General features: G+C 40.7%; 1 protein-coding gene and 1 long non-coding RNA gene across 2 annotated transcripts in view; one reads left to right on the top strand and one right to left on the bottom strand.

The window, feature by feature from the left end:
• Positions 1-1,764, bottom strand: part of LOC143816264 (uncharacterized) — a 31,888-nt gene extending 30,124 nt beyond the window's left edge. The window contains exon 1 of the long non-coding RNA XR_013223905.1: positions 1,638-1,764. This is a non-coding gene — a long non-coding RNA (uncharacterized LOC143816264). The remainder of the gene's footprint in view (positions 1-1,637) is intronic.
• GALNT17 (polypeptide N-acetylgalactosaminyltransferase 17) overlaps positions 1-24,095 on the top strand; it is an 828,236-nt gene that overhangs the window by 308,500 nt on the left and 495,641 nt on the right. The window lies entirely within an intron of this gene.

Here is a 24,095-nt window from a genome sequence, read left to right as displayed (position 1 = left end):
TAAATGAGTCTGCTGGTACATTGACCTAGACCACTACATTCCCCTTGTACTCTACACAGCCAGAATCTGTCCCTGCTGAAAGTAAGGTTCCCCTTCCCGCATGTTATACCACCTTACACAGGGACAAAGAGGAAGGTGCAGATGAAAGTGCAGGTTCCTTCATCAGGTGGGGGGGCATACTCGTTGGCGACGTCACTGGCACAGGGCCCCTCAGAGTACGCAAAAGTGTCGCTGCTGGTGGGAGGCGCCCCCGCCATGCAAACACACCGCCGTACTTTGAGGGGCCCTGTGCCAGTGGCAATGCGAACGAGTGGGCCCCCCCCCTGCTTGCTCAGGATCACAGCACTTGCAACTTTTAAATACTTACCTTTCCCTGCAACACCGCCGTGACGTAGTCCGCATTTCCTGGGCCCACGAAAAACTTGAGCCAGCCCTACTCCCCCCACAACTTTCACCCAATTCCCTATGCCCAACTATTATTATACAGTTAATTAAGATTGGCAAGCTTCAGAAACAAGAATGGATGTTTTTGGCATTAAAATGGGCACTGTAGGTGTTTTCCTGGCCTCCACTCACTGCCGACTATGCTTCCCCATTGACTTGCATTGGGTTTCGTGTTTCGGTCGATCCCCGACTTTTAGCGATAATCGGCCGACTGCACTCGACTCGACTCTGGACAAAATCGGGTTTCCCAAAACCCTACTCGATCTTAAAAAAATGAAAGTCGCTCAACCCTAGGAACCACCATTCACTAGAGCCTAGACCCCTAGCAATAAGGGAATAGGATAGGCAGTCCCAAGCAACCAGTATAGTGCAAAAAGAGAGGGGCACCTTCCTATATTAATCCTAAGAGGAGCTAGGACAGTGACGTTCCTTTTTAAATTTGTGAGTTTTATATGTACTGTATGTCAGCACCTGCACTACACGTAACACTATTTTGTTATTAGTTTTTAAACAAAGGAACCAAGTAAAGGTTATGTTTTAAGTGTAACATTTATTTATACAAAAGCCTGCTAATTGATAGATATATACCCAGAGGTTTTTTTACATATTTTGATTATCTAAAAGCCAAGCTGCTAGTACAAAAAAATATTTGAAGCAAAAAAAATGTGGTAAGATATTTAATAACATAAATAACATACTATTATATGTGGTGTTATTATATATAATAGTATGTTATTATGTTGGAAGCTGTGGGACCAGTGTGGTGTCTGTGAAGTACGATATGAAGACGCTGGAGGGTGAGTATAAGGGCTCATTTCCACATGCGAGGCACACGTCCGTATCTCGCATGTGGAAACCAAGCTCTGGCACCAGCACTTTGGAGCGGAGTGTGCAGCTCCATGTGTTCCTATGCGGCCGCATGCTCCGCTCTGGAGTGCCGGCTCCACAGCTTGGTTTCCACATGCGAGATACGGACGTGTGCCTCGCATGTGGAAATGAGCCCTAAGAATAGGTGCACAGGGCTTATAGTGAAAGCACCACTCCAGCACTGCAAAATAACACTGGAGTGCTGCTTTAAAATCCCATGGGAGAACTATAACTCCCAGCATGTCCTGCAGATCCTATGACATGCTGGGAGTTTTAGTTCACCAAAGGAGTGGCAGAGTGCTTTATTGTGTTTTGTAAAGACTGACCTCTTAATTGTGGCAGCCAGCCACACTGTTGTGAGGTAAAAGCTGGAGCATCCCATGGCTGCACACACACAGAGCCCTCCCTGTTGTTGTTGCCTTTCCACAGCGCAGGACATAAGAGGAAGCTGCAGATTCTAGGTAGGAGTCTGAAGGACCTATTATGATGTCAGAAGAGGGAGGGCTCTAAGCTGCAATGTGATGCTCCAGCCCGCCCACTCCTGACATCACACAGGTCCTCCTGCACAGCACTCCTCAAGCACAGGCAGGTATGCAGCGATCTCCTGGCCCCTGCTGCTGCTGCCTCCTCCCCCGGACACACAGATTCTCCCCGGAATCAGTGCTGGGGAAACTGTGTGTCCCTGCTTAAGTGCAGCATTCATTTGCTGCTCCCCGCTCACTGCTCAGCTGATCAGTGGGCGGGGAGCAGCTAATAAATATTTACTGCACTTAATCAGCGGGGCCATGTGGTTTCCACATCAGCTGATTCCGGGCAGCGTGGACATCCTGAAGTGGGATATCATTGCGATCCCACTCGCTGCTGCCCCCCTCCCCACATGCTATATCCGTACTATAAGACGCACCCACACTTTCCTCCCAAATTTGGAGGAAAAAAAGTGCGTCTTATAGTCGGAAAAATATGGTAATATTAGTGTGTAGCAGTCTACATACATGGATAAAATTGTTGGTACCCCTCATTTAATGACAGAAAAACCCACAATGGTCACAGAAATAACTTGAATATGATAAAAGTAATAATAAATAAAAATTCTATGAAAATGAACAAATGAAAGTCAGACATTGCTTTTCAACCATGCTCCCACAGAATTAAAAAAAAATAAAACTCATGAAATAGGCCTGCACAGAAATGATGATACCCTTAATTTAATATTTTGTTGCACAAACTTTTGAGGCTATCACTGCAATCAAACAATTCCTGTAACTGTCAATGAGACTTCTGCACCTCTCAACAGGTATTTTGGCCCATTCCTCAAGAGCAAACTGCTCCAGTTGTCTCGTGTTTGAAGGTTGCCTTTTCCAGACGGCATGTTTCAGCTCTTTCCAAGGATGCCAAATAGGATTTAGGTCAGGGCTCATAGAAGGTCACTTCATAATAGTCCAATGTTTTCCTCTTAGCCATTCTTGGGTGTTTTCAGCTGTGTGTTTTGGGTCATTGTCCTGTTGCAAGACCCATGACCTGCGATTGAAACCAAGCTTTCTGACACTGGGCAGCACATTTCATCTAGAATCCCTTGATAGTCTTGAGATTTCATTGTACTCTGCACATATTTTAGACATTCTGTGCCAGATGCAGCAAAGCAGCCCCAGAACGTAACATAATCTCCTCCATGTTTGTCAGTAGGGACAGTGTTCTTTTCTTGATGGACTTCATTTTTCCATCTGTGAACATAGAGCTGATGTGCCTTGCCAAAAGATTCCATTTTTGTCTCATCTGTCCATAGGACATTCTACCAGAAGCTTTGTGGCTTGTCAACATGTAGTTTGGCAAATTCCAGTCTGGCTTTTTTATGATTTTTTTTCAACAATGGTTTCCTCTTTGGTCATCTCCCATGAAGTTCACTTTGGCTCATACAATGATAGATGTGCAATATGCCACTGATGTACCTTGAGCTTGAAGTTCACCTTTAATCTGTTTAGAAGTTTTTCTGGGATCTTTTGTTACCTTTTACATTATCTGTCTCTTTGATTTGTCATCAATTTTCCTCCTGCGGCCACGTCCAGGGACGTTTTCTACAGTCCCATGGATCTTAAATTTCTGAATAATATGTGCAAATGTAGTCACAGGAACATCAAACTGCTTGGAGATCGTCTTTTAACTTTTACCTTTAACATACTTGTCTATAATTTTCTTTCAAATCTCCTGAGACAACTCTTTCCTTTGCTTCCTCTGTCCATGCTGAGTATTACACATATATAAATATATATATATATATATATATATATATATATATATATATATATAGTGAAAAAAAGGGAACAGAACAGATATACTTATCTTTGGGTGCAAGGCCCCCAGATAACCAGTCCACCGATCATCCAAGTTCAAATATAATCAAAAAAAGAGGCAGCACTCCATATTCCAAAGTGAAAAAATGTGCAGGATTTAATCACATCTCAAGGCGACGTTTCAGCTCGCAATGAGCTTTTCTCAAGCCTTGAGAAAAGCTCATTGCGAGCTGAAACGTCGCCTTGAGATGTGATTAAATCCTGCACATTTTTTCACTTTGGAATATGGAGTGCTGCCTCTTTTTTTGATTATATATATATATATATATATATATATATTTTTTTTTTTACAACGTCACAGTTTAGCAGTGGCGATAATTTTCATTAGTCTGCTATTCCACTGTGTCAGCAAGGCAATTGAAAATTAAAATAATTTTCTATTGGTTTAGAAAAAGGGTATTTTTATCTAGAAGTTGTGCTAATGGTGCAATCTGGGCAGAGATAAACAAACATTAAAATTTAGCAGTGGCAATAATTTTCATTAGTCTGTTGTTGCACTGTGTTAGCAAGGAGATATAAAAAAAGAATAATTTTCATTTGGTTTAATAAATAGCATACCTTTATCTAGCAGTTGTGCGACTCGCGCAATCCGTGCAGAAATAAGCAAACGTCACAATTTAATAGTGCAATAATTTTCATTAATCTGCTGTTGCAATGTGTCAGCAAGGTGATATAATAAAAGTTTGAGTACTGCATTAAGATGGTGAGCACTGCTGATGCTATTATCAGCGTAACTGTCCTTCTGATCTGTCTACTAAAACGATCGCTGCAGAATCTCAAAGAGGAAGCTTTGAATGCCGATCAGGTGGCTATGGAGCAAGATTTTATAGTAGCTGATATCACACAGCCCAGCCTCAAACAATATTCTCCGGCCACATGGGGTGATGACGAGGAACAGGGGGGAGTATGAGGAGGAACAGTATTTTGTGGTCTGTGTTACAGAGGGGACTCCTAATCCCAGCTTAATGCCTGTCCAGCATGGATGGCCTAAAGAGGAAGATAAGGAGGATATGCATTGTGAGGAGGAAAGGATGGTTAGTGTTCTTCCTGGTGAGGACACAGAATGTTTGACTCTTTGCAGTCTGCCACACATGGCAGAATTCATGTCCAGATGCCTGTCCCAAGACCCATGCGTGAAACAGATTTTGTCCAACATGAAATACTGGCTATGCACCTTTCTTGACCCACGGTACAAGGAGAAATTTGCTTCTCCCATGTCAGAGGCAGACGTTCCATTTTCAGTGCATGCATGCCAGAGGGCCGTTGTGGAAGACTTGCTCAAAAGATTACCCTCAGACAACACTGCTGGCAGAGGTACTGTCTTTTTTCACTCACAAAGATTACAGGAAGGCCACTCAAACCAGGTGCAACTCAGGGGGGAGAATATCCGCCAGTTGGGCTATTTTCATGAAACTGTCACATCAGCAAGGGCTATCTGTGGGGATAACTATGACGAAGAGAAATAAATTGACCAAGATGGTGAGGACTACTTACTGTAAGTGACCATTTTAGCATCCATCCTGATTCTTCAGTTCCCTTTAACTATTGGTTGTCCAAGCTTCACACTTGGCCCGACCTCTCATTGTACGCCTTGGAGGTGCTGCCATCCTGTGCTGTAAGTGTGTTGTCTGAGTGGGTTTTTAGTTCGGCTGGTGCAATCATAACGGATAGGCACACACGGTTGTCAAGGGAAAATGCAGACATGGCATCTTTCAGCTGGTCTGATAGAGAGCCCTTGGGTAATTTTTGGAAACTTTATACATTGTGCAATGGTGAAATTTGTGCTCCCTATCTCTACCCCTTGTAATAACTGCTAAATATATTGTGAGGTCCCCATCACAGCCCTTTTCAGCGTGTATGATACAGACCCCTTGGGGTAATTTTTGGAAACCTTTGTACATTGTGAAATGGTCAAATTTCATCTCTCAATCTCTGTATATTCTATTATTATAATTTGTTTATTGTGTTGCCCTTCTCACAGTCTGTTTAAGCATGTATCTGGTAGTCTGATGTTGATTTTTGGGTCTGTACACATTTTGGAACATCAGTACATTAAAATGCCCCACCCAATTCTTCAGGTTTCAGCCTTGTACCGAATAATGAAATGAGTAATGAAACATGCTTTATATACTGTATACGCTGCTAGTTTGTAAATCTTACCCACACATCCCTTTATAAAAGGAAATTTGACAAAATACCTCTGTTACCATACGCCATATACTGCTCATGTACACAGCACCCAGTAGGTGGGTGGAATTCCTGGGTACAAAATCTGTATCTGACGGTGAAACCACTGGACCTTGCCCTGTGTTATGTCCTTCCCAATATGCTGTCCATGATGGAGGGGCTGATACCTCCTGTCCCCAACCTGCAAATGCACAGACACAACAGTCATCAACCACGTCCAGTTCATTGTCCCAGCGCAGTGTTCAGTTTTCCCTTCTCAGCATATATGTCTGTTCAAAAATTGGATGCATACATATTCGTCAGCACTTTTCATTGTCCAGTGCTGGACAAAGACCATTGCTAACTTTTCCAGGTTCATAAATGAGACTTGTGTTGCTTCCCTTACATTTCCTAAATTTGGGTCCTTATAAAAAAATGGTGGTGGAGTTTTGGCCAGTTTCTGTACATTTGAAGCACATTTAAGAGGCTGGGTTAATACGCACCGCAGACCTGTTCAGGCCTCAACCTTAAACATATTGGAACACGTTCATTGCCATACTAAGGCCTTTACCTGAGCTCTGTAGCCCTGCCTGTCACCTGAGTTATAAAGTCCACAAACCTCGACACTTTCTCGGACATATTCTGTAATTACTCCATTGTTGCTCAAAACCATTCAAAAGATACATTCTGGCTAGTTTCCAGAAGAACTGCGTAGGCTTGTGCAGATTGGTCAATGTCACTCCTCTCTCTTTCTCTTGAGGAGGCTGCTTTTACAATGAGTCTTGTACATGTTCCTGACATGGATTTCAGGCCTGACAGACTGACCACAATACATGCCCTCACTTGCATAGACTGTATTCAGAATTTAATTCTATTGCTTTTGTTGTCTGGTAGAATCCAATGTACTGATGTTGATCATACAGCTCTCCCAACCCCTGTATTATATTCACTTTTCAGCAGCTTTGCCCTCTATGACAGTGATTCCATTGGGATTCGGTGCCTAAAATGAACTGTGGAGCTCACAAAACTCAGGTTTCATGGCACCTGCTGGCCCTCTGAAAATGGGAAGCAAGGCCCACATAATGACATGGCAGTGGACACGGTGGTGGTGGCGGGCAAAGCTCAAAATTCAAATGGGCGTGTTTTAACTGGTATTGTAAAAAGATGGGGAATATGTATTCCACTATCTTGCTAACTATTTTCAATGAGGGAGGTACCTCACAAAAGTAGGAGTGAGAGCTCAACCAAATGTATGATACAGGGCAACTTGAGGGCCCTTACCAAACTCAGGTTTCACAGCACCTGCTGGCACTCTGAAAATGGGAAGCAAGGGCCACAGAATGACATGGCGATGGACAAGGCAGTGGTGGTGGTGGTGGGCAAAACCCAAAATTCAAATGGGCATGTTTTAACGAGTATTGTAAAGGGATGGGGAATATGTATTCCACTTTCTTGCAAAACTATTTCGAATGAGAGGGGGACATCACAAATGTAGGAGTGAGAGCTCTAACAAATATTTGATACAGGGCCACCTGAGGGCCTTTACCAAACTCAGGTTTCACAGCACCTGCTGGCCCTCTGAATATGTGAAGCTAGAGATGCATAATGACATGGCTGTGGACAAGGGGGTGGACAAGGCAGTGGTGGCGGGCAAAGCCCAAAATTCAAATGGGCATGTTTTAACTAGTATTGTAAAGGGATGGGGAATATGTATTCCACAATGTAGCTAACAATTTGGAATGAGGGAAGGATCTCGCAAATGTAGGAGTGAGAACCTTCACAAATGCTAAAGGAAAACTAAAGCAAAAAAGCTCCATATGAACATTTGCTAAAGGGGAGGTATAACTTTTTTTTAATTTTTTAATTTTTATTTTGCATTATCTAATTATGAAGGAAAAAAATGTTTCTTAGCATTTTTCCCTTTAAAACAATTAGGTTTGGTTTGGTAGGTCTTTTTATAAATCTGTAAAACCGGCTCAATAGTCTGACAACATTATTTCCAGATACCATATGTGAATCAGAAAGGCATCCATGCATCTTCTCCATGCTGTTCCCATTTAGTTTTAGCCCTTTCCCATCCATTTCAGCTTTTTTCCCATGCCCCCAGACCTGTTTGTTGGGTCCAGCTGAAAAATATTTGGGTTTCCTGCTGACTTGTGTTAGATTAATTATATTTCACTATTCGCTCATCACTAATAATGTCGTGTGTGGATTACATGTTTTTCCACTGTGGAACACATAAAAAAATCCGTTTTTTTAATCTGAGGATTCTCTGCATTTCAATGATGTCTATGGGATAAATTTGTAAATAAACCAATAATTACCCCCCCAAAAAATTGACATGCCATTAATTTCAAAAATGCAGTTTCCATATCATTTAAAAACAGCACCTGTGGGCATGATAGTTGCATAAATCCTCTTTTCTTTACGTATAACACGCTGTGGTTTTTGCAAACAAAAATATACAGCAGAAAAAAATTAAATTATTAAATTAAAAATTCATCATGTGAACTTAGCCTGAAGCTCATTTCGTTTGTTCTGTACAATATTTCCTGGTTACTGATTGCAGTCCTCAGTCAATTAAATGTTTTATTTTGGATATTCTGTATAGCTTGACTATGTATGCTTTTAGGAGTAGTTAATAACATTGTTTATCTTTTTCATGTGAAATCAACTGTGTAATCTGTCTACTGGCCAGTATTTTGTAAGAGGTTTTATTGCCTAACCATGTCACGGATAACGCTACTCTGGTTTCATGTTCATCCCATTCTCCTTGATAGACTTAACTTTGTATGATTTCTATTTTTTAAAAACAATTGTCAAAAAACACAATTTTAGCAAGAGCTGAAAAGAATAAAAGAGTAGACATAATACAACTCAGTGACTAAGATGGAGTGAATCATGCGGTGCTTATAATGCTCACTTGTTGCTTCTAGTCATTAAAAACCTTTGACAACTCAGTCAATATCATCGTGGTCTTGAAAGCACTGAAGACATTAAGTGAAAATAAGCAAACAAGCAAAAATTCTGCAGATGACAATTTTCCACACTGTTCATTTGACTAGTTGTTACTAAGGTAATCAATTTATCAAAGTGTGCTTTTGGAAAATCTCACAGGACAAACAGGATGGTCACAGTACTTTCAAATTTCTCCTTAATAATTTCCATTCTCAATCTTCCATATAATAGAAAAATTGAAATTAGACTAGTATAGAAAGTTTGTTATTTATGTTTTATTTGCTGTACTTTCTGTACAAAAATGTTGGAATTTTGGTATGTTGACCATTTGGGAATTTACTGGGAAGTAGTGGTGCTGGATAGAGCCAAGAAAGGAGCAGACAGAGCTTCTGGACTCTACTACACAGAGGGGGGTGGGGGGATTTTGCCGTAAAGATTTGAAAAAATAACATCCAGGAATAGTTGGTGAAATGTATTATGCTATATTTTAGCAATCAAAGATGTATGAAGTAATCATTCTGAAAACCCTAAATTGAGCACTTCCTTCACCTTTTTTCCACATTAGAATGATAGATGTACACAGAATTTTAAGGGGTTTGTAAAAGATTAGAAAAAATATTGTTGCTGTCTTCCAAAATAGCACCCTGGATATGTCTGCTATTTCAGCTTCACCATGTGTTTCTCACCCTAGTCAACTCTTTTAAATTCTGTTATATAGTAATGTTTTGCTAATGTGTATTGATTTGGAGATTATGAGAATCAAATTTGAGTAAAATGTTATCACATTGTCAGGTCCTGGTAAATTTAAACAATATGCAATTTGATTTCCACAAATCAGCAAAAAAAAGCCAGCTACCTTTTTAACACATTGCAGAAAACTGGATCAGTCACAGATTGCTGAAATAACCTTATGTACAACCATGTGAGCATCCCCATAATGCCTTGTAGCTATCACATCACATGGTATAGCGCATCCAATCTATAGAGATTATCATAGACTGTATAAAAGCTGAAGCAAGGAATGCAGCAGCCATTTTTGGGTGGTTTTAGGTCAGTGAGAATTTGTCAGAGCTAACAGCTTAGCAATAGAGAAAGGATGAGAAATGTCCCAAAACACTGGACATGCACTCCAAACAGCAATATGTTACTTACTGAAGCAGTGAAGAAGATGAGATTAGTAGTCTTCAAATAATACAAAGATTCAATTGATGAATGGGAGATAATATAGAGGAGGTGCCAGTAGCAGTGTCAGTGTAATTGATCAGTGATCGTGGATTTGGCATCTGTCCTGCTGCATTTGAATTACAATTACACATATTTTCTTAATTTGTGATACACTAAAAACCAGAAGCCACTAATGGCCACGGGAGGCCGTGCGTGCGCAGATGGAGATCGCGGCGGCCATTTTCCTGAAGCCCTGGGACGCAGAGTAGTGAATCTGCACACGCGCGGCCTCAGCAAGATAGCCGCCGCCACCGGAAAATACCGTAACTCACCAGCGCTGCTGCTCTCCATCAATACCGGGCCGCAGATTCACCTCAAATATGGATGGGACCTGCTCACGCCATAAAGCTCACCGTGCCACATCATGCCCGCACCTCTGTCGCCGCCACAATGCCGGTAAGCCCGCCGCCACCAGGAAAACCACCCAGCTCTGCTGCTCTCCTTCACTACTGCTGTGGCGTCACCTCAAATGTGGAAGGGACCCTGGCCGCTGCCACCTGAGGAAGTGACCGCACGTCTGCCACCGCCACAGCAACCTCCCCATGGACACCAGGCCATGGCGTCGCCCACCTAAGCAGGATGGGACCCTGCTGAGGTGCACGCTGTTCCGCCCACCGCACCTCAGCATCACCTCACCTCTGTCACCACCATGCCTCCTGTGACCCTGCTCTGCCACTGCCTGCCCTCAGGTAAGAGATCTTAAATTCGGACAATAAGATGGACCCCCATCTTAAAAAAAATCTTTTTTTCTGCATTTTTCACCCCAAATTTGGGGTGCGTCTTATCCTACGGTGCGTCTTATAGTCCGAAAAATACGGTATATTCTGCTTAGAATGGTCTATCTGATCACAAATGACTAAGAGGAATAATTTTTTTACCATTTTAAAATTTTAGAAAAACATGAAAAGTCTGTCAGTGCACTGTGTTATTAAATGGAATGTTGGTTACTACCAAGTTACCATTTGTTTCTATGGTGAGGTTTTTGACATTTTTAAGGTTGTGCTTGCATTATAGAGATCGAAAGAGGTTAGATACAGTCCTAGGAGACATCAGAGTCTTATACACATCTTTTCAGGGCAATTGAAGTACTTTATATCTAGGGAGAATTTATTTCCCGAGAATTAAATTATGTGAAAAAATTAGTTGAATCTGACCTTTTTAGATTCAAAACATTCAATTATACCTAATTACAAAGTTTTTTTTATTTTTGTACTAAACAACAGCAAATTTATTAACACAGTGAATTGACAGATTCTTTATTTTTTTAAATTAAATATGATGCAAAAATTATCTTACTTAGTCGTTTGTGATCAGTCTGTAAAAAAAGGTGTTTTTTCTGCTGTATTTCTGGAGTACACTGTCAAAGGCCTGTGACAATATCATAACTCCCTCCCAGGGACCATGCCCTGATGACCGGGTAGTATTTTTGGCAAGGAGGGAAATGTTTGTAATGATGATGCTCAAGCAATACTTGGCCAACAAAACCAGCATTCTCCCTAATTCCTGTTCGACCTTCTGCTACTGGATCTCAAAGCTAGACAGCTGGCATGAGCTGTCTCTTTATGCGTTGGAGGTGTCATGCTGCCCAGACACTTTCATCTTGTCAGAACAGGTTTTTAGTGCCACTGGGGGGTCATAACAGACAGGTGCTTTCACCTGTCAACAGAAAGTGCTGACAGGCTCACTCTGATAACAATTAACAAATCCTGGATTAGACCTGACTTTTCTACACCACCAGATGACAGAAGCTCATAAAGTGTTTTCAATGTTCAGTATTTGAATGAGGCCCACCAGTTTTTGCCTTTTAGGGTCTATGAATGGCTGAATGACCCTACTTATACTTTTTTCCTGGCTTTGTGCAAAGTCTTTATGAATGTAAGCGTACTACAACTACACTTTCTTAATTTTTTTTATGAGGCACTCCATTTAACGCCTTAACCCTTTTTGAAATGTGATGTATATGTACGGTGCCGCAGAAGCTGCATTCCTGCAAAAGCACAATATATATACGGCATCGTGATCTTGCGAGCTCATGCTGAGCCTCTCCATGAACAAGCAAGTGCAGGTGTCAGTTCTATGTGAGAGCTGACACCCAGCAGTGACGCCCATGATCGGTGGTAGCAACGATATAGGCCATTTATCCCCTGTGCTAATATAGAGAAATAAAGGCTAAAAGCCTCATCCAGCTCACCGACAGCCATAGGTGCACGGCGGAACTCCATCTTGACTTGGACGTGCAGAATTAGAGAATGAAGGAAAAAATGGTGTTCCAGCTCCTTAAAATTGACAACTCTTTATTAGTGTTGAGCGATACCGTCCGATACTTGAAAGTATCGGTATCGGAAAGTATCGGCCGATACCGGCAAAGTATCGGATCCAATCCGATACCGATACCCGATACCAATACAAGTCAATGGGACTCATGTATCGGACGGTATTCCTGATGGTTCCCAGGGTCTGAAGGAGAGGAAACTCTCCTTCAGGCCCTGGGAACCATATAAATGTGTAAAAGAAAGAATTAAAATAAAAAATATCGCTATACTCACCTGTCCGACGCAGCCGGGACTTCAGCGAGGGAACCGGCAGCGTTGTTTGTTTAAAATTCGCGCTATTACTTGGTTACGTGAATTCCCGGCTTGTGATTGGTCAGGTCGGCCATGTTGCCGGGACACGGACCAATCACAGCAAGCCGTGACGAAATTACGTCACGGCTTGCTGTGATTGGTCCGCGTCCCGGCAATATGGCCGCCCTGACCAATCACAAGCCGTGACGTCACGGGAGGCTGGACACGCGCTCATTTTAAAATGGGCGCGTGTCCAGCCTCCCGTGACGTCACGGCTTGTGATTGGTTGCGCCGCGGTCAACCAATCACAAGCCGGGAGGCTGGACGCGCTCATTTTAAAATGGGCGCGTGTCCAGCCTCCCGTGACGTCACGGCTTGTGATTGGTTGCGCCGCGGTCAACCAATCACAAGCCGGGAGGCTGGACGCGCTCATTTTAAAATGGGCGCGTGTCCAGCCTCCCGTGACGTCACGGCTTGTGATTGGTTGCGCCGCGGTCAACCAATCACAAGCCGGGAGGCTGGACGCGCTCATTTTAAAATGGGCGCGTGTCCAGCCTCCCGTGACGTCACGGCTTGTGATTGGTCAGGGCGGCCATATTGCCGGGACGCGGACCAATCACAGCAAGCCGTGACGTAATTTCGTCACGGCTTGCTGTGATTGGTCCGCGTCCCGGCAACATGGCCGACCTGACCAATCACAAGCCGGGAATTCACGTAACCAAGTAATAGCGCGAATTTTAAACAAACAACGCTGCCGGTTCCCTCGCTGAAGTCCCGGCTGCGTCGGAGAGGTGAGTATAGCGATATTTTTTATTTTAATTCTCTCTTTTACACATTTTAACATTAATGTTGTTGCGATACCCGATACCCGATACCACAAGAGTATCGGAATCCCGGTATCGGAATTCCGATACAGCAAGTATCGGCCGATACCCGATACTTGCAGCATCGGAATGCTCAACACTACTCTTTATTGATCCATATAAAACTTCTTAGTCGGCATAAAATCCTTGCACACATGGGTTTCAAACACACAGGATGCAAACATGTAGGAAAGACAAGTTAAAGTGATGCGTTTCGATCTATAAAGATCTTAATCATAGCTTAACTCCTTGTCCACTCTGGCGATCTTTTCTAGTATGTGATAGGCCATGTTTGCATCCTGTGTGTGCAAGGATTTTATGCTGACTAAGAAGTTTTATATGGATCAATAAAGAGTTGTCAATTTTAAGGAGCTGGAACACCATTTTTTTCTTCATTCTCTTTCCCCTGTGATGTCACTGTCAATAGTGACAGCGACATTGCGGTGCATTGCAGAGAGAGGGAGCTCTCTCTGTGCTCCCATTGGCACAACATGATGTCATCACGTTGTGTCGATGGTCTACATGGTGACCCCGGGCCCAAACATGGCCATTGGAGTCACCCAGGGACGGTGGCCTGTCAGCTCATGCTGAGAGCACAAGCTGAAATGCCTTCTTCCTGATCTAAGCTCTGCAATGCAGAAACATTGCAGGATATTAGATCAGCGATCTGTAAGTGTAAGGTTGATGTCCCAACCCGAGAAAATGTAAAACAGTAAATATAAAGTTAATAAAAATTGTAAAATTAATTAAAAAAACATAAAAAACAAAAAAAGATAAAATATGAATCCAGTAAATACATTTATTTATGTAAAAAAAAAGGTTACACATACAGTATTTGGTAGCGTCATGTCCAGAACAACCCGACCTATAAAACTATTCCACTAGTTAACCGCATCAGTGAACACCTTTAAAAATAAAAATAAAAAACAAGGCAAAAAATGCATTATCATCAAACAGCTCAACAAAAAGTGCAATAAAAAAGGTATCTCTGAAAATGTCATCTTGTCGCGCAAAAAAACAAGCCGTGATATATCTCAGTCAGCAGAAAATTAAAAAAGCTGTAGCTTTCAAAATAATAATTCTTTTTTTCTATAAAATAGCTTTTGTGTAAAAGCGCAAAAACGTAAAAAAAATATAAATGTGGTACCACTGTAATCGTACTGACCCGAAGAATAAAGCTCCCTTATCAATTTTACCACATGGGAAACAGCATAAAAAAAAATTCCTGAATTGCTGGTTTTTGTTCATTCTGCCTCCTGAAACTTAGAATAGAAAGCGATCAAAAAAAGTTTTGTGCCCAAATATGGTACCAGTAAAAACATCAACTCATTCCTCAATAAACAAGCCCTCGCATAACTATGTGAGCTGAAATATGGAAAAATTATAGCTATCAAAATATGGCGATACAAGCATTTTTAGTGTGTGACAGCAGCCAAACATAATAATACGCTATAAATCTGGTATTGCTGTAATTGCACTGACCCGAACAATAAAGTTGTCTACTCACTTTCACCTTACGAAGAATGGCATAAAAAATAAATAAATCCAATTCTTCACCTGCTGTTGATTTTTTTTATTCTGCCTCCCAAAGATCGCAATAAGGCTTGACACACAGGTACCCTGTGCTCTATGATGAGCGCTTACATCAGGGTTTCCGTCTAAATCTCTGAAAAACTTTCTTCAGACGGAACCCCCGGTGGAAGACTCCCTATAATGAGGCAGACAAAGGCACTGTGGATGCTGTCTGGCCTATGATCTATTATTTTCTGTCTTTTAAGGCATGCATAAAAGTGCAGTATGACACAGTTTTGTGCAACTATGAAAAGAAGGACATCACTTAACAGAGGCCAGATGGAGTCCAAAGTAACTCTGCTGCAGCATTATAGTAAATTGAGTCCTCGGGGATCTCATTTGAATCCCATCATTTGGAGATTTAGATGTAAATTTCATGTAACTACTCAGCTTAGAGCGCCAGATAAATCCCCCAAATGTTATGTAAAATGTTCTCTACAAAAGCTTCAAATCAAAACACAAAAAAAGCAAGTCCCAGCTCAGCTCCGTCATCTGTTAATGGAAATATAAGGGGCTTCTGTATTACTGATAGTACAAAGGCCCTGGAAAAGCTCTATAGCTCCTTGCTTCCTAATAGAAATTTAGCAATTTCTGCACTCCCAAATCCAAATGCTCCCTCCCTTCAAAAACCACAATTAGCATCCAGATGTTTGGCATTTCTATAGCGATGACAGCCAACCTAATTTACAGGTGCTTGTCTTCAGAAGCATGAGATGGGCACTACCACAAATTGGAGACTACAACATTGTAATGATTGCAATGTACTGGGGACTACAACAAATGGCACCACAATGGCAGTTTGCAATTTTCTTTCAGCAAAATCCACTGCTTCTTGTTTCTGGAAAACACCCATGGAGTCAAAATAATCACTGCACCTGTAAATTCCAAGCAGGGTATAAGCAGGGTGTAATTTCCAAAATGTGGTCACTTGAAGGGGGATTCTGCTCTTCTAGCACTTAGGGGCTCTGTATGTGCAAACTATTGTAGCAAAATCTGTTCCTCAGGAGGAAAATAGCACCCCATCCCTCCCAATTGTTGCTGTATGGCTAAGCAGTACTGTACAGCCACATATGGGGTATTATCACATTCAGCAGAAAATGTGGGACAAATGTGGGACTAAAGGTAAATCCACCTGAGGAAGGTAGCAGTCCACTGCTGAAACACATAGTGGTTCAATAAAAGGTTTGTTTACCACCAAGCTATTGCAGTGTGCTCTATACCCATAGCGATCCTTAAATTGACCACATTTTTTCCCAAAAAAAGTTTATATTCCCCTTGAGGGATTGTGGCTGGAGCAGCTTGGGGCCATAGAATTCATCTCCAGGCAACAGGACCTGAAGTGATGTCACATCCTGTGAAGTGGCATCACTCTACTGGATCTTGGGCCCATGTAACCAGACCAGGAAGCACAGCACAGGAGAGGTCCCAGAGAAACAGAGCAGGAGTATACAAAGACGTCTGCTACCGGAGCTGTGCAGGGGTGCACAACCCTTCCAGGTGAGAGGCTAATCCCCCCACCTTCCATTGAAACATCCCAATCAAACCACCAGGTGCTTCTCATGCTGCTCTCTTCCATGTTTATTGTCTTACCTACACTTATTGATGAGGTGCCATACAGCAATACAGTGAGTGATTAATGCTGTGAGTGAGTGATACAGTGAGAAGCCTTAGGCCACATTAAGAAGTCCTACATGCAGCTACATTAAGAAGCTGTTTAGTGAGTAGAAGGATATGTTTTTCTGAAGACAAAATAGTGAAACTATTCTCAAATTAGTCTCTTTGAAAGTGTTCCCTCCCTTAATAAATATTTAATTATAATAACTGAAGCAATTGCATTAATCCTTTAATGAGATGAAAATGTTCCTTTTGGCACTTTAGTTTTTCCTCCACTTTTTTCAACAGGCATAACTTTTTTATTTTTTGTCAACATTGCCATATGAAGGCTTGTTTTTGTAAGTTAGTTTCAGCTTTGAAAAATATCATTTGCTTTACCATGCAATGTATTGAAAAAAAATGGCATTCCACCCTTGTTTTTTGTGGGATTTGCTTTTATGACAATAATTGTGTGGTAAAAATTAACTGGCAACATGATTTTCAATGACAGTTTGACTATGGAAATAGCAAACTTGTCCAGGTTTTTTTATTATTTTAGTGGTGAAAAAAATTGATTGCTGTAAAAAAAAGTTTGCCCATTTTCTGAGACCCATAACTTTTTAACTTTTTTTTGTAGATGGAACTGTGTGAGAACAAATTGTTTGTGCCCTAAGCTGCCATTTTTTCACCATTTTGGAGTTCATATTTTTATTGCACTTTTGGGGGAATTGCAGAATATGTGTTAAATCTCAGATTTTTCAAAGTACGCACCTATTACTGTGACAACAGCTATATACATCTTTGGCATTTCCCCAAGCAACTTAATCAGGTAGTGCTGAGAACTTGTTGACTGCTTTGCCTTCAATCTAAGGTTCAACACGTCCCAAATCTTTTTAATTGGGATGAGGGTGGGTGATTATGGAGGCTGTCATCTTATTCAGCACTCCATCTCTCTCCTTCTTGGTCACAAAGACCTTACATAGTCTGGAGGTGAGTTGTAGTAGTGTAAATAATGGTCCCACTAAGTATAAATGAGATGGAAAGGCATGTCATTGCCCAGTGCAGGAAAGCCATGCTGGTGTATCATCAGCACAACACGCTTACACATCACACCCTCCACTCCTTGCTTCATGGTGCATATCACACAGATAAAATGCATATCCTCATCTTTTCTGCACTCACAAAGACATAGCAGGTTGGTGCCAAAAATATTACATTTTGACTCATCATAGCACAGTGCAAATTCCCACTGATCTAATGTCTAGTCCTTGTGTTATTTGATTCAATCAAGATTTATTTTTTCTTGTTTCCAGCGCTAAGTAGTCCAGCAATTCTGCCATAAAGTCTTGATGATAGTTACACACGTGGTCAAAATTGTTGGTACCCCTCGTTTAATGACAGATAAACCCACAATTGTCACAGACATAACTTGAATCTGAAAAAGCAATAATAAATACAAAAAATCTATGAAAATGAACAAATGAAAGTCAGACATTGCTTTTCAACCATGCTTCCACAGAATTAAAAAAAAAATAAAACTCATGAAATAGGCCTGGACAGAAATGATGGTACCTTTAACTTAATATTTTGTTGCACAACTTTTTGAGGCAACCACTGAAATCAAATGATTCCTGTAACTGTCAATGAGACTTCTGCACTGCTTGACAGGTATTTTGGCCCACTCCTCAAGAGCAAACTGCTTCAGTTGTCTTGTGTTTGAAGGTTGCCTTTTACAGATGGCATGTTTCAGCTCTTTCCAAAGACGCTTAACAAAATATCAAGGGCATGCAAAGCAGTCATCAGAGTAATATGTCTGTACTTTATGGAATCTAAGGTTTAACACATATTCTGGTTTGCTTCACACATTTCTTAACTCAGTTGTTTCCATGTGTCCGTTTTGTGATTTTCCTGCCTTCAGTCTGAATCTACAATGTGCATATTCTAATAAGAACAAGGAAAATCATCACATGAAAAAATGTGTTCAAACTTTTGACCAGTACTGTATGTATAGGCACAGCTATTTTCTGCTATCTGTGAGTACTACTATAAAATATATGATGACACTTCCTAATGTACAAATCTTAGACAAAGTGAGTCACAAATGGAGCGTAATTTTGATTCTTGCTAAACTGAGAATGAAATTCAAGAGTTTTATTGATTTATTGGAAGTTAATTAATGTAAAACATACCTTATATGTACAGTTACTCAACATTATTTTTTTCAGTCACTTATGTAGCACTGATGAATTCTATACTGTATCTTTCTACAGAGATTGTCAGTGTCACCATTAATATTTGCCCTTGCCTTCAAGGAGGCTCACAATCTAATTTTGCTATGTTCTATACAAACAAACCAAGGTCATATATGATAGACAGCTAATTAACCTTTCAATAGGTTTTTTAAGTTGGTGGACACAAAAAAATTATAAGGAAACCTGCACAAACACAGCTTCTGAAATCCCTAGGAAAATGTTAATATTGGCTTTGGAAGTTGTAGTGGGCCTTATTCAGACAGACACTTTAAATCTCATATCAGTCACAATTTAAAAATTAAAATATATTAATATAACTTAGGGCTAAAATTTGGATGGGTGTTAAAATAACAAGACAATTATATATTTCTATGTATACTATGCTTTTCATTTATTGTGACATAATTTTCAAGGTTAAAATAATTTTTTTTCCAGCACTTGAAATGTTTGTATTCTACATGAGTTCTCTTTTTATCTTCAGATTTATCCTGTTCTTTTTGCAAGTGTCCATTGGGTAAACAAAACAATACATTATAAAATGCTTGCATACATTCAAAGAAATCCTTTTCAATAGCAATGTTGAAAAGACTACATTCATCAAACAATGGCAGCTAGGAAAAAATGAGTTGAATAGAAAATTGAATTTTTTTGTTCTGAGGACAAAATGGTATGTTGTTAAATAAAATTGTATATTTTTACTTTTAGAAAGTAGCCCATATTCTTGATTAAGTGAGATACACAGGCAAAACATTTTAATATTTACACAGAAAACATTACAATACAGTCTGGTCTACAAACAACAAGTTATTGAGTAGAAGATGCTGAGCAATTAAGTTTTTTTGTAAAAACATGCAGTATAACTTGTAATTTATTCATGAAATATTTGCTCATTATGGGTATGGGTGTCCAGTCCATGGACCTAATCAGTGACTGGCACTTATTTTTGTATGCAAACATAAATAGTGAATGTTCTCAATAATTGTGTTAGACCACCTACTGAACTCCTAAACCTAGAATTAGTAGCAATATAAATAGATACAAGTTCTACAGAATCATAGCAAGGCATCTACATGAGAATAGTATGATGTGCCATCTATCAGAATCCAATAAGTATGTAGTTTTGAAATGTTATGAAGCTAATTTAACATTAATTAACATTTAATATTAAACATTGGCTATATGACTAGGTAGATTATATAAGATCATGTTTCTTAAAGAAAACTTTTCTAGCTTCGTTACTAGAGCACATATAAATCATAGAGGGAGTTCCTCTATTAGCCAGAGCAGAAAGCCACTAATGGAGACCATCCCTCACTCTGACGGACTTCATCTGTGCATAGAAAATAGAGTGAATAACAAGGTGCTGCTGAAGAATAGGAATTATCCAGGATATCCATGCAAAGCATTTATTGGAGATTCACAAAAAACAAGACTACGTTTTTCGGCATTCAGCCAGTGCCTTCCTCAGACCTTAAGGCATCAACAAATTGAGGGCTTTGTATACAAGATAAATGTAAATTTCATCATACATTTGGGTCAAAGCAATAACAGGGAGATCTTAAAATAAAAAATGTAATTGATAAAGCACTCCTGATTGAATTTGAACCAAGAGCTCTAAAGCTTAGAATGCACCACTGTTAACCACTGTGCCACTAATCCGTGAAAATGCCAAGTTTGTAGTTCGGTGGCAGCAATACTTAAATATTAGTGCAAACTATAGGTCTAGATTCACACTAGCTTTTTGCTGAGCTGTGGAGGGCTGCGGACTTCCTCCGTGATGCCCCACCCACAGCCGCACCTCCGCCGCTCAGGTCTGCCTACGACCGCATGCAGCCTGCGTACCTATCTTTAACATTAGGTACGCAGGTCGTGCGGATGTGTGCAGATGGCTCCACATGCATAGTTTTGACGATGAAGAGAAAAAAAGAAATTCCAACAGCTACATACGACGTGGGTCGCCGCATCGTCAAAACGACACATGTGGAGGCATCCGCACGACCTGCGTACCTAATGTTAAAGAAAGGTATGCAGGCCGCATGCAAACGTAGGTGGAGCTGAGCAGTGGAGGTGCGGCCATGAGTGGGGCTTCACCACTAGCAAAATGCTAGTGTGAAACTAGCCTAAGAGAATTGATTGTAGAAAATGAGAGGGAATAAATGCATTATGGTAAGATCACACTTAACACATCACAATGAAGGTGCTGGGTAATGGCTATCAGATTAACAATAATTATAAATAATAGATATCATACTTTTTTGCTATGGAGATGTATGATATAAAATAAATTTGAAAAGTACATATTACAATAAATTTCTAAACACACAGTTCAGAAATTGTTACATTAGTCATAATAAAGAACTGAATGATAAAAAGTAGTCAGACTGTACAGTAGTGGTACTACTTCAGTGTTGATGATAATATGCTTAATAAAATAAAGGAGATGAAAAAATATAAAGGAGATGAAAAAAATATCTATCATTGTGGGTGTTAAACTGAAAATGGGACAGCTTTGACTGGATTTAATCCCTAATCTGTTAATGTCAGAAGATAGCAACATCGCCAACCACTATGCCTTGGACCACAAGGAGTCAAAGTGAAATTGTAATTTAAAATACAGCAGTATAATAAAAATCAGTGTAAACATTAGTAACTGCTAAAAGGGGAGACTAAAACAAAAGATGGGGGTAGCTGCCATATGAGTGTAAATGATGAGTAGTCTAATGAAAGCCTAAAAACCATCTCTACCACATCATTGAGGCCATTTGGAAACAGGCATGCATCCTTAAACCAATAAGCCTCACACTGCTTTAACCTCTGTAACCTGTTTAAAATATGAGTTGGCACCTGCTTAATGGGTAAAATAGATATATTTGAAGTCAGAACCATGTGCAATTGCAAACTGTCTAGACACACTATGTTCCAAAAAGCCATTTAACACATTAAATCAATGTTTCTTTATTAGAGATGAGTGAGCACTAAAAAGTTCAGATGCTTGTTACTTGAACCTAGCAATGCCTAATGCTCAGATGTTTGTTTCGAGTAGCGATTATAATAAGAGTCAATGGAAAATCCAAACATTTTTCGGGCAGACCTTACAAGGAGGTCTGGGGGGCAGTGAAAATGTTAAAATAGTGATGAGTGGAAGGAGAACAGCATGGAGAAGACTCCAGGAAGCATCTGTGACTCCAAAATCACTACTAAGAACAATGGTGTCACAATTTTATTCCACCTAAAAGGGAACCTGTCACCCCCCAAATCGATGGTGAGCTAAGCCCACCGGCATCAGGGGCTTATCTACAGCATTCTGGAATGCTGTAGATAAGCCCCCGATGTAGTCTAAAAGGTGAGAAAAAGAGGTTATATTATACTCACCTGGGCATCGCGGTCCGGTACGAGGCCTCCCATCTTCATAGGATGACGTCCTCTTCTGGTCTTCATGCTGCGGCTCCAGGGCAGGCGTACTTTGTCTGCCCTGTTGAGGGCAGAGCAAAGTACTACAGTGCGCAGGCGCCAGGAAAGGTAATCTTTTAGGTTACATTGGGGGCTTATCTACAGCATTCCAGAATGCTGTAGATAAGTCCCTGATGCCAGTGGGCACCCTCGATTTTGGGGGTGACAGGTTCCCTTTAAGAACTGAACGTAGAACATTAAAAATCGACAATAAATTAGAGTTTACAGCAAAACATTTTAAGAAACTTTTTATTCTTGTTTAATGACTTGTATATAAAGCAAAATTTGAAAAGGATTTTTAAAAAAAATATAATTTAAGTAAACCAAAATTGAATTTTTGATGAAAAACATGGGAAATTTCAGTGTAGTTTATGAACGAAGCAAGAAGTGCCAAAGCTTAGTGACTCAGATACACCCTGTATTAGATATAAAGGAGGGCCTCATACACATTGTGTTCAAATTGTAATGTGGAAGCACTCCTAAATTTATAATGGCAATGCACTAAATACAAATTCTGCCAAAAATTACAAGCAGGGTCATCCATACACCCTTGAAAGCACCAACTGTATTGCCTCATTAAAAGATTGTGAACAAAGTGTAGTTGTGCTACTCCTACACTCATAAAAGCAAAGTGCAAAGCTTTTCAGTGATTACAGGCAAAATCAAGGGTCTGTTATGACCCCCCAGTGGCACTAAAAACCTGTTCATACAAGATGCTAATAGCAGCACAGTGCAACACGTCTAAGGCATAGAGGAACAGCTTATGTCAGGTGTCCAGCTTTGAGACTCAATAGCTGAAAGTCACAGAGGAATTAGGGAGTATGTTGATTTTGTCAGCCAAGTATTGCTTGACCATCTATAAAAACTTTTCCCTCCTTCTCAAAAATACCCAGTAACCAGGGCATGGATGCTGGGAGGGTGTAATGAAATTGGCCCAGGCCTTTGACAGTGTACCTCTGCCTCTGCTGTACCTGGTGTGTGTCTCCCTCGCATTTGCCCCCTGTCACTAGCATTGTCTGATGGGAATTTTTTCAACATATTTTCCTCAATGACCTACAGGTATAGCATAATTTTAGAAAATCCCTCGGCCTGAGGAAGAAGAGATACAAGGTTCTCCTTGTATCATGGGCCAAGCATGGTGAACAACCAATACTCTTTTTTAGCCAAGATGAATGTAACACAAGGGTCATGGGAAAGGCACATCTCCACCATGATGACTACTCTCCATCTCATCCCCTTTATCTCTTCTCCTTATTGCCCTCCTCTGTAGAGGAGAAGTGACAAAGCTTTTGTGGGTACTAATGCTTTTTCACTATCAGCAAGCTCCTCTTCCTCAGTCTCCACTTCCTCATTGTTACCCAATCTGTGCTGAGCAGATGAGATGATCCTGGGCTGGGTAGTTTCTCCCTATTTCATGTATTCCTCCATCTCCACCTGGTCCACATGCAAAGCTTCATGTTTAACTGTCAGCAGTGACTTTTTAAGCAGGCACAGAAGCGGCATCATTGTGCTAATGATGGCATCATTGTCGCTCAGAATCTTTGTGGAGTCCTCAAAGTCTTGCGGAACTGCACAAATGTCATATATCCATGCCCAAACTTCAGTTGTTGTGTGTTGTTATTTGAGGAGGCTGACTACAATACCCACGGGCGTGGTGGAGTTGGTATTTCAAAATGAGCCTCTGCTGCTCACAAAGTCTTGCTAGCATGTGCAGTGTGGAGATCCAGCATCTGGTCACTTCACACAACAGTCGGTGAGCTGGCACTTGCATGTGCAACTGCAGCACTGACAGTG

The sequence above is a fragment of the Ranitomeya variabilis genome, chromosome 3 (genome assembly GCF_051348905.1).
Source record: "Ranitomeya variabilis isolate aRanVar5 chromosome 3, aRanVar5.hap1, whole genome shotgun sequence".
Lineage (NCBI taxonomy): Eukaryota > Metazoa > Chordata > Amphibia > Anura > Dendrobatidae > Ranitomeya > Ranitomeya variabilis.
The sequence above is the reverse complement of the archived record's forward strand: the minus strand, read 5'-3'. Positions and strand labels throughout refer to the sequence as shown.